This window comes from Halictus rubicundus, chromosome 2 (genome assembly GCF_050948215.1).
Source record: "Halictus rubicundus isolate RS-2024b chromosome 2, iyHalRubi1_principal, whole genome shotgun sequence".
Lineage (NCBI taxonomy): Eukaryota > Metazoa > Arthropoda > Insecta > Hymenoptera > Halictidae > Halictus > Halictus rubicundus.
The window spans coordinates 10,414,203-10,431,267 of record NC_135150.1 but is presented as its reverse complement, the minus strand read 5'-3'; the positions used below and the strand labels follow the sequence as shown (position 1 = coordinate 10,431,267).

The 17,065-nt window shown below is 35.8% G+C and overlaps 1 protein-coding gene across 3 annotated transcripts in view; it reads left to right on the top strand.

The window, feature by feature from the left end:
• Ntan1 (N-terminal amidohydrolase 1) overlaps positions 1-17,065 on the top strand; it is a 61,623-nt gene that overhangs the window by 30,619 nt on the left and 13,939 nt on the right. Inside the window, exon 1 of one of the 3 annotated variants that reach the window (XM_076805158.1) lies at positions 8,606-8,717. The exons of the other annotated variants lie outside the window; for them this stretch is intronic. The gene's annotated coding sequence lies outside the window, so the exon portion shown is untranslated. Of the gene's footprint in view, positions 1-8,605; positions 8,718-17,065 lie in introns of those variants that run through there. 3 annotated transcript variants of the gene reach the window in all.

Genomic DNA, 17,065 nt, shown 5'->3' with positions numbered 1-17,065 from the left:
TTTCCGTGTGGCTTGGTTCTCGTAGCCAGCCAGCCGCCGGTCTACCTCTCCACCGATTATGGTCACGAAGGGCGCTCGCCGATCTGCTCGTTTCTGGTCTGGCCCATCCTTCCCTCTCTCTTTCTCTCTCCTCCCCCTTTCTCCCTTCATTGCTCTCACCCCCACACCTCCTCGTCTCCTTCCGTTTCGATTCAGCCGCTGCGCTGGTTTACCCGCACCCCTCTCATCCTCAATAATTGTATGTAGCTCGACTGCTCGACTCGAGCGTCGATCGTTATCCTCGATAATTCCGATAGAAAAAAAAAAGTGGACGAGCACGCGTGCTTTCTTTTCGTGATCGGCTCACGGAATCGGGTCGTCTGCTGTGTTTTGTGGAAAAACGTTTCCACCATCCGACGACGCGCGACGGTATCTTCTGATTTCGACATCAAGAATCGTCGTTATCGTTGCTCCAAATAGCTGCGACACGCGTGAAACAACCGTTATCTTCCGATTCCGCGTATCCAGAATCGTTCGGCAACCCTACGCCATTCGGGTCCCATTGAAATCACCGACAATATTTCATTGACTGCAGATTTGTCCGACGATAGATTTCGTTGACAAAACAGTTTTTATCGACAACAGCTTTAGCCGACGCACCGTGTGACGGATTGCTAATCTAGGTGGACAAAATTCTGCATGAATTATATTTTGACACATTCATTAGTTGATATGTTTGGGATCGTATTAACCCCTTGCCCTACAATATCGAGTCATACTCATGATGAAGATTCTGACCAGAGTCTAATAAATATGTATGCTATTAATTTCCTTTAAACCGAAATAAAATTCTATTTTGGCGTTGTTAATGTACAGCTATTAAAGAACACATAGGCTTACAATAGATATAAATTTTCTCCTTTTCTTAGAAAATTACAAATTACAAAAAAGTTCAAATCACTAAAACCGTAAAATAAATCGTAGTGCAAGGAGTTAAATATGATCAAATAATAATTTTGTCCCTTCCATTTCACTTTTTAAATACAAAAATACGTGTGTGCACAAACAAAAGAATTACTTACCTTTTTCCTGCTTAATTGGTAGACTGCGGGTTTTACAATTTTTAAAGAATGAAAGATATTGGCATTTGGCTCCTATTTGTTACAATCAATGAGGAAAATTTTTATTTTGTATAAAGATTCGGAGTCTATTAGTTTTAATCTGATGTATTGAGGTAATGTAAACACATTGTATAATGTTGGTCCCCAGGTTCTTCTCAACAAATTCCGGTGGTTCGTCTTGTATATAAAAATGAGGGAAAGATGTTATTAAAGTTCTGCAATAAACGTGTCATTACAAAGCAAACAAATATTGTACGCACGACTGTGTAGTCACACATTATTTATTTTGTTGGATAATAAATTCATATCATTGCTGATTATCACTTGGACAACGAAGGGTTTAGCATAAATGCAGAGAGTGTTTTGGTTATAGTAACGTTACTACTGTTTATTGGTTTCAACGGAAATTGTGCATCAAATTTAGATTAACTTGTTTGACGTTGTACATAAATAAACAAGTAATTGCATTAATTAGCATGCCAGCAGTTATAGTTGCATTAGGATAATGCAGAAATTATATACATTGATTTATTTGAAATAATAGCAATTTCAAATGACGTATTATTTCATTATTTATTTATTTCAAATTCGACAAAAGAAATATTCCTCAAAATTGTGTGCGACAAAGGGTAGCAGTATACACCGGACTCAAAACTGATCAGTAGGACATTTGTATAATTTCGAAGAACAATTTCAAAGTTATCTGAAATAATTATAAAATGAAATAACGTGTGAAATAATACTTCAAATAATGTGATTTCAAAAGTGTTCACAGGAATGGAAATAATTATAAAATAAAATAACATGTTTCAAATATGTAATGTCATTTTAGAAGTGCCCAGGTCTGGTTAATATTAGTTCATGCCAACAATTGGATAAGATAAACGCAGTCAATTTTCCGAATGCTGTAATGGAAAATCCATTACGAAATGTTTCATGCGTACGATATTAATTCACTGATAACTGTCGACACGAAACAAATATTGCAGAACTTTATATAATATTCTCATTTCTTTTTGTAACAAATCAACCACCCGTAGAACCGAATTTTACAGCTCGTTTTTTCGAAAACAAAACTCTCGCGTACACCATCGGATATAATAGCTGTTCATCTCTCAGTACAATTTGCTTCAGACCAGACCTGAGCAAATTTGATTTGAAATGGAAGCAAGAAATAACTATTTGAAATCATTTATTTCGCACCGTTATTTTCAATACTGTTAGGGCAAGGGACCCAATTACTGTGGGTTACCAATTACTCCGTCCGTATTAATTATACTTATTTTTTAAGTATAATGAATGTTAAAAAACTGATATATAACATATATTAACTGATTTTAATGAGACAAATTTAATATCTCTTTTTTTAAAATTCGTTATGCTTTAAAAATATGTTTAATTAATATAGGCAGAGTAATTGGCATCCCCACAGTAATTGGGTCCTTTACCCTATTTGAAAATAAAAATAATATTGATTTGTTTGAAATAATAACAATTTCCAATACTATATTATTTCGGTATTTCTTAATTTCACGTTTGTCGAAAGAAATAATCCTCAAAATAATATGCAACAAACCTGATATAATTTTGAAGAATAATTTCACAATCATTTGAAATAACTTTCAAATAAAATAATATTTCAAATAATTCTATTTCAGAAGTGTCCAGGTCTGCTTCAGACTGATAAATAATATATTTTGGTGCTCGAAATAGACCGGACAGTTACTACTATGACTGCCGGTGTATCTCGAATCCCTTCTTTCGAAAAACAGACCATAACAAGCCTTATCTGGATCTGTAACCGTACTCGCGTAAACGAGATACACCACTGTTATCGAGAGAAAAAATCTATTTCGTTCCTAAATCAGGGTTTGGGGCGTCCGAAGGAAAAAACTTTTCCCCCCTACTTGGGAAAGTCAGTCAACGACTTTGAGGCTTCTACTAGGTGTACAAATTCATTCTCGACCCTAACACTGAATTAGCTGTTGCATATATTTAACCCTCCCTCGGAAACTTGGGTCGTTTTTGTCCGGAGCGAATTCGAATTTCGTTCTTCCGAATAACTATTTTTTCCCATTAATGGTTTAAACATTTGATGTTCCACAGACTGATATTTACTTTATTTCATGCAAAATTATATCGCACAGCAAAACAGAAATACATCTTTGAACAGGTCAATTCTAGTGTATGTACATACAGTCAGTCTCATAATTGATGGCACACACACTAAATCAGAATAACTTTTTTTACAAATGTGCCAAACGACTTCGGTTCTTCTGCAAAGCTAGATGGAATAGTTTACTAGATGATATGCAAATTTCGGATAAAATTGCGTCTAGTCTGAACTAAACAAAAAATAGTAAAAGTTGCCAGTCACAACTTTTTTTATTTGGGCTTGTAACGAGAATGTAAAAAAACATGTTTTGTAGATTCATATACTGTTACATACATGCTGAAAATTTCATCAAAATTGGTCGATTGTCTTAAAGTCTTTCTATGAATAAATTATTTAATTAGAAACCGCACTAACCAAGAGTTAAATAATTAATTGTAACATATACAAACAGCTAATTAAAATCATATTCCAAATTTTCTCGTTGATCCAACTATTCCAACAAGCAAATTTTTAAATTTTTTTATAAGCTGAAACATTCCCAAAGGTAGCTTTATAAAGATAGTTTTTTATTTTAGGAAAAAAATATCAAATTCAGATCCTACGCGTTAAAGAACCTCTGCATCTTTGTAATAAATACTTCACAATTAAAGCAGATATGAATTTTGTCCATGCATATTATGATTCAGGCTCACTGTGCGGTGTGTACGACGTTCAGCTGCTTATAAACACGACTCCGTTTGGACCCTGTACCCTCTCGGCGAAGGTTAAACTGTTATTTCGTTTTGAATATAATAGACATAATTTTTTTGACGTAGCAAGACCGAGAATGGATTTGTACAGCTAATACATCGACCGAGTTATTCTCGAGTCTCGATTCTCGGCCGGGAAGGACTCGATCGCATCAAACGCTCTTCTAGAAATTCCCACGATGCACGGAAAATTAGAGCCGGAGGCCGACTGTAAGATTATACGGCGCGCTTACGGCCATTGTTGCCAACGAAAATTACACTCTTGAAAATTCATTGTACCAGATTGCCGGTCGCCGCGGTACGTTTTCTTACCCGTGTATCCCATCCTCTCCGTGATTCCCCGTTTCTTCCACCCCCCACCGCGCCCTTTTCAACTCCATCGAGCATTTACCACGTGTCTCAGAAAAAATTGAAAACTGTCGGGGCTACACTTCATTTTTTTTCTAGAAGACTTAGAGAAAAAATATCGACATTCCCCCCACAATTTATTCATGTAGCTACAGAAGAATTGATAAGGTGCCAACGCAAGAAAAGAAAAAGTTTTCAACCCGGTACGTTTTTCGCCTCGGGACATTTCGGTCCCTGTCGTATGTTTATTTTGGTATTACGTTTTGAATTTTTCGAATATGCGTATGGAATTTTGCGGATTCATTTACGTTGCAGTATACAGATTGCTGTACAGTGTTTACTCGATATATGTCCAAAACACGGGTCTAGCCAGGGACATACATCGGCCAGGAGGTATTATTCTTTGATCCCCGCCGAACGTAGAAAAGGAGAATAGTGAAAATAGGAAATAATGAAAAAAATTATTTAGATAAAAGATTTTTTAGTATACCACGTTTTAAGACAGACTGAAAGGTTTAAAATAATTTTTCCTAGCCCCATACAGATCCCTAACCCCATACAGATAGTCCTGAAAATTTGTGATCGTAAATTTTTAATAGCTATGAAAGTACTTGTAAGATTTAAATCGAAAAATGTGGGGCGCATGCAATAGATAATTAATAATAAGATATGCAACAGATATGCAAGACATGCAATAGATAATTAATAATAGATAATAATAATAATAAGACAGGTCCCGCTGAGCGTGGTGTTGGTATTGGCCGAGTCAGAATCCGTCTGCTGTAGCCGCGCTCCGATTGGTCCGTGTTTTTCGTTAATAACTCCTTAACTAAGCTGCGGGGAACATTTTCGTAAAGGAAAAAGTTATTTCAATTTACTTTAGGAACCACTCTTTTCAAGGAAATACAACATTTTGGGACACCCTATATTTGTGCGACTGTGCAAGTTATCAAAAGTCCGGTGAATACTAGGGAATTCGAAATTCGCGAATTTGTATCCATCGGGCAAGCCTCACTCGGACCGTCACAGTGCTATCCGCCGTTAGGGGAACTCGCCCTATACTTGGAAGCATGTACTTTTTGTTATTACTACTTTTTGAAAATTGTCACATTTTTCGAAATAAAAAATTGATGAATTGCTTTTACAGTGTAAATTGTAACATTTTCCTGCTCAAAAATATAATTGCTGCCAGTAATGCGAACCGCGAACTGATCTAATTGTTCATCTATTAATTTCATATATTTTTCGCTATTTATACGGCCCTGAAAAAAAGTATTTCAGTTTTACCATGGTACCCCATATCGGCCCATACCATAACATTAGCGTCTCCCATTTGTCGGCTGAAAAAATTCCATTCATCAGGGTCGTCTAAGTTGAGTTTTTCCATCACTGAAAATCACACTTCTTCACATCTTTCTCCAAAGAGCATGGTCCTGTGCGAACTATAATCGGGCTTCCTTGTTTTTCATTGAAGGTCGTTGATTTAATTTTTCCCGTTCGATAAATTTGCCCCGTTGCAGAGTACGACGCGCATTCCTTTTGTTAAATGAAATTCCCGCTTCTTCGGAGAAAAATGCAGATCGTATATGTGTTAAGTTGCAGTTCTGTAATGTATTTAAGCATGTTGAACACCAATGAAAATAATCGTAGAAATGAAAAGATAACCATAATTGTCATCAAACGGCATTGAACTAATATTCTTCTTTTTGCATAGAGGCAAACGATGAAAAAACAAAATTTTTCCATTAATTGTACTTCAATAATTAAGTATTAGGAAACATTTAAATATAAACACAGACGTGATCGTGCAGTTTTTATATGTTCATTTTGCTTAACAATTAACAACACCGAGTCCACGCATTACGAAAAGAACTTTTGAAACAACCTAATGTTAATGGACTCATTTTTTAATTATTTAAAAACTCACTGAATAATGATGCTTTGACTGCAAAGTAATCACAAAAACAACAAAATAAATGTAAATCCTACACAGAAGTTCTTTTTTCACAAACCGATTGTTAAAGTTTGAAGAGTAGATATACAATTCAGATTTCAGTAATACGGACTCAGATATTGTGGACACTGTTTTGAAAAGTGTTTTTTTGAGACAAACGCGATTTCATTTTCAAATCTCTCAGCACGTAAATTAATTGTATAGGTACGTAGTGTATATGCACTTAACGGAGAAATTTGTTAATTATTTAAAAATGCTCTGAATAATGACTCTTTTAAGGAAAATATTTTTTCCCAAGAGATTGTCACAAATTTGCTGATAAATCGCACAAGGAAGTTTTTTTTCACAAACCGATTGTTGAAGTTTGCAGAGTGGGTGTAGAATGAAGATTTCAGTAGTACGGAGTAAGATATTGTGTCCACTGTTTATAAAAGTGTCTTTTTTTTTAGATGAACACGATTTCATTTTTAAGCTTCGTGTGTTCATTATACGAAATAATGAAATACACAGACTCACGAAAGTATTCGAACGCCCTTTTAAAACAGTAGTTTTTGTTTTAAATTGGTCCAAACGACCTGACTTTTTTGAGCAATTAGAAGAATTGGTTTACCGAATGACATGCAAAAAAGATTTTGAAAAAATTGCAATTGCTAGGAATTATGAGAGCAAATAAAAACGGCTCTTTCCAAAACTTTTTTATTTGAGCCTGTAATGAAATTTTAAAATATGCGTTTTTAGATCTATGTTAGTTATATACATACTGAAAATTTCATCGAAATCGAAAGGCACGCAACGAAAGATTTTAAGCAGAAACTGACCAAAAGTTGTGCAAAACTAAGATTTTCACCACCTTTAACTATTTGTAGGTCGTGTGTATATTATCCCCTTAACGTACCAATTAAAAATTCAAAAGCGGTCGTTTTTCCACTAATTTTTTTATTCTCCATTTTCTTAAAATACAAAAGAACTAACAAATCTTGAAAAAAAGCACAAAAAATGTTGTTTTATGCAAAAAAGACTAAGGTAGTTGCACCTATGTACTTCGCTTAACTTTTTTCGGGTGAGGAAATAAGCACAACATTGTCGAACGAGTATATTCGGTTGTATTTATATAGAAAACCAATACTGCAAGTTTCACGAATTAGCTGCACTGCATTTCAGCTGGATAATGCAAGTGTGCATACTGCAAAACGCGTTAAGCAGTACTTTGAGCAAAACAAAATTAGCGTCTTAACGTGGCCAGCGAGATCGCCAGATCTCAACATAATTGAAAATTGTTGGGCGCAACTAGTAAGACATGTTTATGAGGGTGGAAGACAATTCCAAAGCCTTGCAGATTTAAAAACGTGCATAAAGCAAAAATGGACAAAAACACGGTCAAAATATATTAAAAAACTCTTTCAGTCACTTCCGAAACGTATGTTGGCTGTTCTAGAAAATAAGGGAGGCCACACAAAGTATTGAACATAATGTTATATATTTTATGTACGTAAATCACGTATTTTTTTTTTGTATATGTGCCATCATTTTGTCGTACCGATTTTTTGTTATTTTTTGTTTCCATAAACAAACGGACATTTTCTTTAATTTTATTGTTTGCAATGTAGTTTATTTTGTAATCAAAATGTATAAGTACCAAGAAAGACTAAATTTATTATGTCCAAATGATGAAAACGTTGAATTTTCGTGGTGTGCCATCTTTCTGTCGCGGAGTGTAGGGCGCGCGGCAAAAATTTGTTTTCTTAAACCCGACTTAACTCGCGTATAACTAACATAGATCTACAAAACGCATATTTTAAATTTTTATTACAGGCTCAAACAAAAAAGTTGTGAAAAGTGCCATTTTTATTTTCTCATGTAATTCTTACAAATTGCAATTTTTTCAACATTTTTTTTTGCACATCCTTTGGAAAATCAATTCAAACAAGTTATACTGTTTTAAAGGGTGTTCGAATACTTTCGTGACCCTCTGTACAATATCAAACGTCTTATTAGTTTGTCCGGCTCTGTAATCGTGTTACGAATCGACAGCGAACGCGCCACAATTTTTCCGGCAACGGTTAGTATCTACGAGTACGGCTTACGATGACGGCAACGGTGACGATGACGGTGACGGCGACGACGATGATGGTTCGCTATCTGATCGGTAGCAGCGGCTTCGATTGGTCCTCGGTGGATTCGAACCCGTCCCACTAGCGGAGCGTGGATCACACCAGGCAACCAATCGACGCCTGGATCGATAACGGAAGCCATAATTAGCGCGACTCGTTAATGAATCGAACAACAGCGACAACGCTTGAATGAAACTGGTCGTGAATGCTTAGTCGTGGTCGCGCTCGATGACGGATCGATCGACATCCGCGATCGACTCGCGATCGATTTCTCGCGTGAACAGACCTTGAGATACATCATCGTGCGACACGTACGCGTACACGTACGCCGCTCTCCGGGTTCGTAGTTTTACGGATGCGTTCGAACGTTCGGAGTAATCTGTCTGTTCCGCTGAAAGATCGCGATTACAAGTCGGCGTTATGTGGCCGGTTTTGCTCTCGTACGACCCAGAAGACGAACGTGGATCGCGATCACGTTTGGGCGATGGGCGAGCGACAGTAATGATTCGAATGGACCGCACACGCCTGTTTCGCGTTCGTCCTTCGGGCGTAAATCGGTGCCCGTGAAAACGAACGTATGGTTGCAGTTTCTCGCCGCGCGTTACACTTTTGTGTTTGCCGACTGGAGACCCGAGCACATCTGGTTTCTTGCTTGAAAGATCTATTTTAAAACCCGCGATCGAACGGGACGCGGAACGTCGCGCGAATCTTTTCGCCCGCGGAAACCGACAAGTTTTTCTTCCGGCTCGAAAAGGAGAGAGTTTTCGACACGTTTCCCGCAATCGCGACGTTTCACGATTTATCGACGCGCGAAGGAAAAAAAGCAGAGAGCAAGATAAACCGAAACCAATCCGACGTCGTTTTTGTTTTTTTTTTTTTTTTCTTTGTCGCGCCGACGCACAGTGGGACGTTGCTACGAAATAGGTGGAATTAATTCAAACATTTTCACGTCGTAAACTAGGTTCAGAACAGGTTTTTTCGTAAGCTAATACAGTCTACAGACCCGGGCACTTCGGGAATGACATTATTCGAAATATTATTTCAAATAACACGTTATTTTAGTTTCGAATTACTTCCATTCTGTGATCACTTTTTAAATAAAGTTACTTGAAATATCATTTCAAATAATATGTTATTTTATTTGATTATTTTCCGAAATACATTATGAAATTGTTCTTGACAATCATGTGACCTGACTATTCGGTTGGTGTCTGTTTTATACCGGCACCCTTTGTTACGTATTATTTTCGAAATTGTTTCTATTGTCAAATTAGAAGTAAAGAAATAACGAAATGATACATTATTTGAAATTACAATTACTTTGAATGAATCAGTATTATTTTGATTTCCAAATAACGGTATCGAAAGTAACAGTTATTGATTATTAAGAAATAGTGAATGTTTTATTTTCATTTCTATACCGCCATTAATTCGGACCGTGTCGTAGGGGAACCGCGTTATAAGAAAGAATTAGTACAAACTAGATCAAATTAAACCTAATTTGATATAAATCAAATCGCTATTTCTGATCCGCGTTATAGAAGTGTTTACTGTACTTGATTGAGATAAACTGAAAAAGACATAAACTTTTATCTAATCTTTTTTCATAAATAATTAATAGTAAAGTTCAAGTCTCCCAATATATATGAGTCAGTTTTCAATGTTAAAGCCACTGTCTGCTTCTAAGAGAATATTTTCTTGCCAATTAAGAATGGATTTTCATAGTACAGGCATTTATTTGCTTCTATTGAATAACTTTTATATTTTTACATCTCACTACAGTCGTAATTCACCATTGCACTATCACACAAAATAATATTCGATATTCTTTATGTCGGACTAGGATAGAAATGTTGCAACTTTTTTGCTGTGATTAGGTATATCAAAATTTGTGCATTATTACGTTTCGGGAACACTACTATTAAGATAATTTCAAAATGTAGTTGCAGCAACTTGCAGCTGTGACCGTGAAACAATCTTTTGTTTCGGGAAGTAACATCGTAATTAGTAGAAGGGAGTTGTTTAACGAGTTGAGAGATGAGAATAATAACTAATAACAATTTTAATGCTAACTTTTGTTTAAATTATGCTTTTTTGTAATTTCGGTTTATTTAACATTCATTGAGGCGTGTCAAATTCACAATCAGGAACAATCGTTACTTTCGTTAACATTCACTGTTTAACCATTTACTTCCGAGGGTAAGTCCACAACAACGTAGTTGTTTAAAATTACATCCGAGATCAACTAGCAAAGTTCCAATTTCTTAAGGGCCCGGGATACTCACGTGACTTTTGAATTAATAATTTCCATTCACAGCCTTCAAACACAAACTTAAGATCCGTCTTGGTCTTGATCCGACGGGTCTTAAGTCTGTGACAAAGTTGTCACATTTTTTGCTCTGTATCATCAATATCATAAATTCTGACGCCAGAAACGTGCTTCAAGTTTTTGGCTCTATTTCGCAGAGAATCAAAAACAAGATATAGCTCAATTTGTAGCTGGAGATATTTTCTAGCGCGCGCTACTCTCGATTTCATCCAAAAAACTCAACCAATGGCATAAAAATGCTTGGATTCCACGGCATGCACATCGTCAATTTTTGGCCTACTTCTAACGCTTATATTACCAAATATGTGCATAATCTCGTCAGCTCATGACTAGCGCGCGCTAGATTGAACCTTCCTCTTTCGAATGAGCCTTTTCCCAGCCAAAAAAATTTTCTCATATAAGGACGAAAAATTGAGGCACATAAAATCATTTTTTGACGGTAACGTAGTCACTCTACCTTATCGCGAATCTACGAAGACCGGGTCCTTAAACTGAAACGTCTCCTAGGAAGATAGTTTTATGAAGACAGTTCCTCGTTGTAGCAAATACAGCGGATCCAAAAGATATTTTGGGCACTAAATTTTCCAATCTAGGAGGATTGTCAATTTTTAGTTTGTGGTAATTTCATAAAAAATAATAATAATAGTAAAGAAAATGCCCAACTAGAGCCCGTAATTTCGGCTACCTGCACACCCCTGGTAGTCTTGTGAAGAAAGTTTCTCATTCTAGCAAATACAGTAGATCCAAAAAATATTTGAACACTAAATCTCTTAATCTAGGAAGATTGTGGATATTTAACCTGTGGCAATTTCATAAAAAAATAATAGTACAGAAATGGACCCATTTTAAAGCTTGCAGTTTTAAAATAAGTTCCAAAAATTAATTAAAGTTCCTTTTCAAGAACATTGCTCACTTTCGTCTAACATATTTTCGCATAACGTAACAAGTGGAAAACTGAACACCCATCTTTCCTCAGAATTGCTATAAATTGAAATCTCTGTAAAAACATGGTAAAGTTTGTTTCGTGGTTGAATCCATCAGAGATTTGAAGATTGAAGCCTCCACTTTGCAGTAACCTCTTAAAAATTATTGTACGATTTTTTTCACTGTTTTATCTAGAACAAAACTGACGAATAAGAACGGTCGTGTAAAGCCCCCACGGTGCGCTTCACATTACTGTAACTTTGACAGTACACATTTCGTTCAATGTTTAATAAAACCGGCTCCCAAAAATCAGACATTAAGTATTTTACGTCGTTGCAAAGGAAAGACTTCAATTTTCAAGCCTATCATTGATTCATTGACCAAGAACATTTTCTAATGTTTTTAAAGACGCTTCAATTGGTAGTATTTCTGAGGGAAAACATCTCTTCTATTTTCCACCGTTTATATCGCGTAAAACTGTCCCAGGTAAAAATGTTAATTTGTAAAAGTAGAAGTCTCAAGCTTTAAGATAAGACCAATTCGTTGTTCTACTATTTTTTTAACGAAATTATCGTGGTTTAAACATCGACGATTCTTCACAAATCTAGTGTTCAAATACTCTTTATGATCCAATATGAGTAGAAAGGGTCCACTATAAGAAGAACCCCTAAAACCGTTTTGACGGTAATTAATAATGTATAATTAACAGAGACATGGTCACAAGAAAAGCCCTATTCGGTGACCGAAAATCTATCACTCGAACGAACGAAGATCGACCAACAATTCGTTGTATTCTATTAAAGGTGAAGTGTCCTTTAAAAAGTAGTCCATGGTTTTGTTGCATAGGATAGCTCGCAATAAGTCAATTTAATTTAAACTTAGTTCCCAATAATTCACTGCGCTACATATACTTTGTATGAACCGCCGATTGTTTGTTCTACAGGGTGTCTCAAAAATGGTATATTTTCTTGGAGGGGGTGATTCTTGACATAATTTGAAGTAACTTTTTCCTCAGCAAAAATGTTCTCCGCGGCTTCGTTAAGGAGTTATTAGCGAAAAACACAGACCAATCAGAGCGCGGATACAGCAGGTGGATTCTGACTCAGCCAATGCCAACGCCACACTCAGCGGGAGCAGTTTTTCGTTAATATCTGCTTAAGAAAATACAAAATTACTTCAAATGATCTCGCGAATTATCCTTTCCAAGGAAGTACAACGTTTTTGGGACACCCTGTATATCATCACGATCAATTTTTGCGAAAGACCATGATTTTTGTTCAAAATGATTTACGTTGAGGTGCACGAATTAAAGGTTGTAATTACAACCTTTTTTGTCACCATTTGCTGTTTCCGAATCATAGTTAATCCTTCAAGAGTAACGTCTGTACGTGCATACATGATAGCAGTGGCGGGCAGAAGAAAGTTCACATAGTAATGTATACGATAACTACCACAAGTTTTACAAACTATAAATTTAATTTTTGGGCTGACATCTGATAAAGCAAATATCTACATTTAATAGAATAATGGAAGCGAGAAAACTGCAATAAGGGATAGTAAATTTCTTAAAAAAAATACAACAAATAAACAAACCGGGTGGATAAAACCAAGTTCTAATTCTACATTTTTGTGATTACAATTTTAATATTCTATACTTGCAATTAACCCCGTTACAATAATTAAAAGTTCTTTGTCTGTAATAATTTCAGAGAAAAGGGAAGAAACTTTATATTTATTGTATGTCTAAATTTACTTTAATTGATGAAATATTGGTTACAAGAGAATAGAATTTTATTTCATTTTAAAAGAAAGGCATAACATTCATACTCAACAGATTTTGTTTGAAATGTTACGAAGTGTATCCAAAACAATACTTTTTTTTTGGTTGTACGAGCACTTTAAGGAATATGCTGATCTAAAATTGCCCAGAGATTTTCAGTGGGATTGAACTCTGGGTATTTCGATGACCACTCGAATTCCTTAATGATAAAATATAATCATAATTGAAATACAGATGAATGGAAATTGTAAGTCATGTCACAGGCGGTTTCTGTTATTTAAAGGCAACGTTTAGTTCATTCTTATTCCAAAATATGTTAAAATCCGAATGCGTTACTTGTTTACTCTTTAAATGGTACATGTTTTTTCTTTATGACGAGTATACTCCTCGTTAACCCTTAGCAGACGACGGTCGATCATTGGTGTCTTTCCGTATGATTGACGTTCTTGATATTAGAAACGTTACCGTAATCTGTTGGCGATTCAGGCGTTTTGATATTTCTCATAGCCATGTTAAAATTCTACAAAGTAAATGATAAAAGTGTGATAGTGTATCGTGTCTAATAACTTGACCACGTGTGAGAAACAATTTTTAAATATTCCTCAAGACAAAAATCATTAGATGCAATCGAACCAGTTAACTGCGGAATTTAATTGTAAAAATCCCTCGCAGGGCGCTGAATTAAAATCAAGCAATGACGAGTATACACGTCGAGCGCAAGATAAATGCCGCCATTATAAATTTTACAAAAAAACTAAAGCAAAATCAGAAAAGATTACATCTTTATTCGATAAAATATTAAAAATTCATAAAGAAGAAAAATTAAACAAAAGAATAATTTTAAGAAATTCAGTCGATTTCAGTAAAGCATACAAAACAATTCGGAGAATACCAGATGCATTGGAGAAAATAATTAACTTAGCTTGTAAAAATATTATGGGCAGTATCCAATATACGAAAGAGAATAACAGTTTTATTGATAATGTAAAGGAAATATACCACCAAATGACATTTTTATTACATTTTATTGAAATTTCCAGTTTTTATAGTAAAAGGGAATTTTTTATTCTGCACGACGAGTATACATATACGTGAACCGCACCGCATTAGAGTTTTGGATATACGCATCTTATACACGACGTATACACGTCGAACGCAGTTGACTGGTTAAAAAATGTCGTTCGAGGCAAACGACCTTAACCTTCGGGGTAAGCCTGAGTAGAGGCTACCTGGCTGACAGCAGTGTCGCCAGATCAAGACTTGTTCTACCACTCTAATTTCCCTTTCTACCGCGCTATTCCTCACGCGTTCAATCTCTGTCGTGCATACTGCGGTACTGGCAGAGAGGGGGGAACTTTTTCCCCTCGATTCGTGCTCCCTCCCCTCATCTGGCGACACTGCCTGACACGTTTGTCTCGAGGTTTCATATTTAACGTGATTACGCCCCACAACGCAACGCGATGCGACGCGATACAACGAAATGCAACCGTCAAAGCCTGATGGCACCAACCGTGTCCATGGCTGATCTTCGATCTCTCGATTTTGCGAGCACAGCTTTGCCGTGGTGCGGCGCATCGTAGATCGTGCGTTCAGATACAGTGACTCCCATAAATATTCGGACACTAGGTATAACTAACTTTATGATTTAATAATTCGTTTGTTGATAAAGCAATCGCCCTGGAAATTGTTTCTAGCAATAAAACATTTATTAAGGATGATAAACATATATAATTTATTTGAAAAATATATATACGTTTCATAATAAAAATTATTAAACGAAATAATGGACCATTTGTGGCTCACAAAAATATTCGGACACGTATTATATTTCTCTGGCAATCGCCTTCTGGGGAACCGATATTCCAAGAACGGGAAAACGTTTGTTTACAAACAGAATCTCGTGGGCCATTAGATGTCCATGCCACCTCACTACTGTCAGTAGTAAACGTGAATTCGTTCAAAATGGGTCGCAAAGGAAAGAATACGAGTTTCGATGTGCGACAGCTTGTAATTTTTCATCGAGAAAAAGGAAAAACCTATCGCGAAATTAGTGCAATGCTTCGTATAAGTAAGAGTACTGCTGCAGATATCTGTCGACGATTTTATATTGAGAATCGCATTGATTCTATTCCGCAACCTGGAAGACCAAGTCTCTTATGTACGAGGGAGAAAAGCAAAATTATTCGGAAAGTGAACAAAAATCCACGCTTAAGTGCCCCAAAACTAGTTAGTGAGCTATTAGGAGAAAGCTCCAAAAATGTTTCAGCCGAAACAGTTCGGAGAGTGCTGAGGCAAGCTGGTTACAATGGAAGAGTAGCTAGAAAGAAACCATTTATCAATGAAAAAAATATTGATAAACGAAAAACCTTTGCAAGAAAGCTAATTTCTAAGGATGAGACATGGTGGAAGAATGTCATATTTGCTGATGAAAGCAAATTCAATCTGTACAATTCCGACGGAAGAACTATGGTGTGGCGGAAAGCGAATAAAGAGTTTAATTTTGAAAATACAAGAGGTACAGTGAAACACGGCGGAGGCAGCGTAATGGTCTGGGGTTGCATTTCGTCATATGGAGTCGGTAACCTAGTTTTTATTGACGGTATCATGGACAAAAATCATTATTTAAATATACTCAAAAATAATTGAATTCAAAGTGCTGAAAATATGGGACTTAATAATACTTTTAAGTTTTACCAAGACAACGACCCCAAGCACAAGTCACGTATTGTGCAAGAATTTTTATTATACCGCTGCCCCAAAATTCTTCATTCGCCGCCCCAATCACCGAACATTAATCCTATCGAAAATTTATGGGATGAATTGGATAGAAAAATTCGAAAAACCCCAATTACATCGATAGCTAAATTAAAACAAAGACTTGCAACTGAGTGGTCGAATATAACTGTTGAATATTTTTAAAAAATTACAAACAGTATGCCAAACAGATTAAGACATGTTCTTAAACAAAATGGTTATGCCACGAAGTATTAAACAAATTTTGTAATGCTAAATTACATTATCTAAATTGAAAAATTAATATTGTCCGAATATTTTTGTGAGCCAAAAATGGTACATTATTTCTTTTACTAATTTTTATTACGGAATTTATATACATTTTTCAAATAAATTATTTATGTTTATCAACATTAATAGATCTTTTAATAGACATTAATAGATTGCTTTATTAACAAAGGAATTATCAAGTCGTAAAGGTAGTTATAGCTAGTGTCCGAATATTTTTGGGAGTCACTGTACATAGTTAAACAGTAAGCTTGTAGCGTCCACGGTTTCGGTCGAGCGTCCTCGATCGCTTTCGTTTACTGCGATCGAGGAACCACGACCGCTCAACGTTTCTCCTTCGCCGGAACTACGACGCACAGTGGTCGATTCTTCTAAAAAATAGGAGAAAAATATAAAAGAACACACGTACAGTCAGTCTCGTAATTGCTGGCGCACACTTTAAATCAGAATAACCTTCTTGTAAATGAACCCAACGACTTCAGTTTTTCTGCCAAGGCAGATGGATTACTTTAAATCAGGGACTACATATAACTGTTATAACCAAAAAGAAAAAAAGTCATGGAATAACAAGTAGGTATTTCATCGACTAAAATCGTATTGGTTACAAATAAGGATTATAAATAACCGAAAATT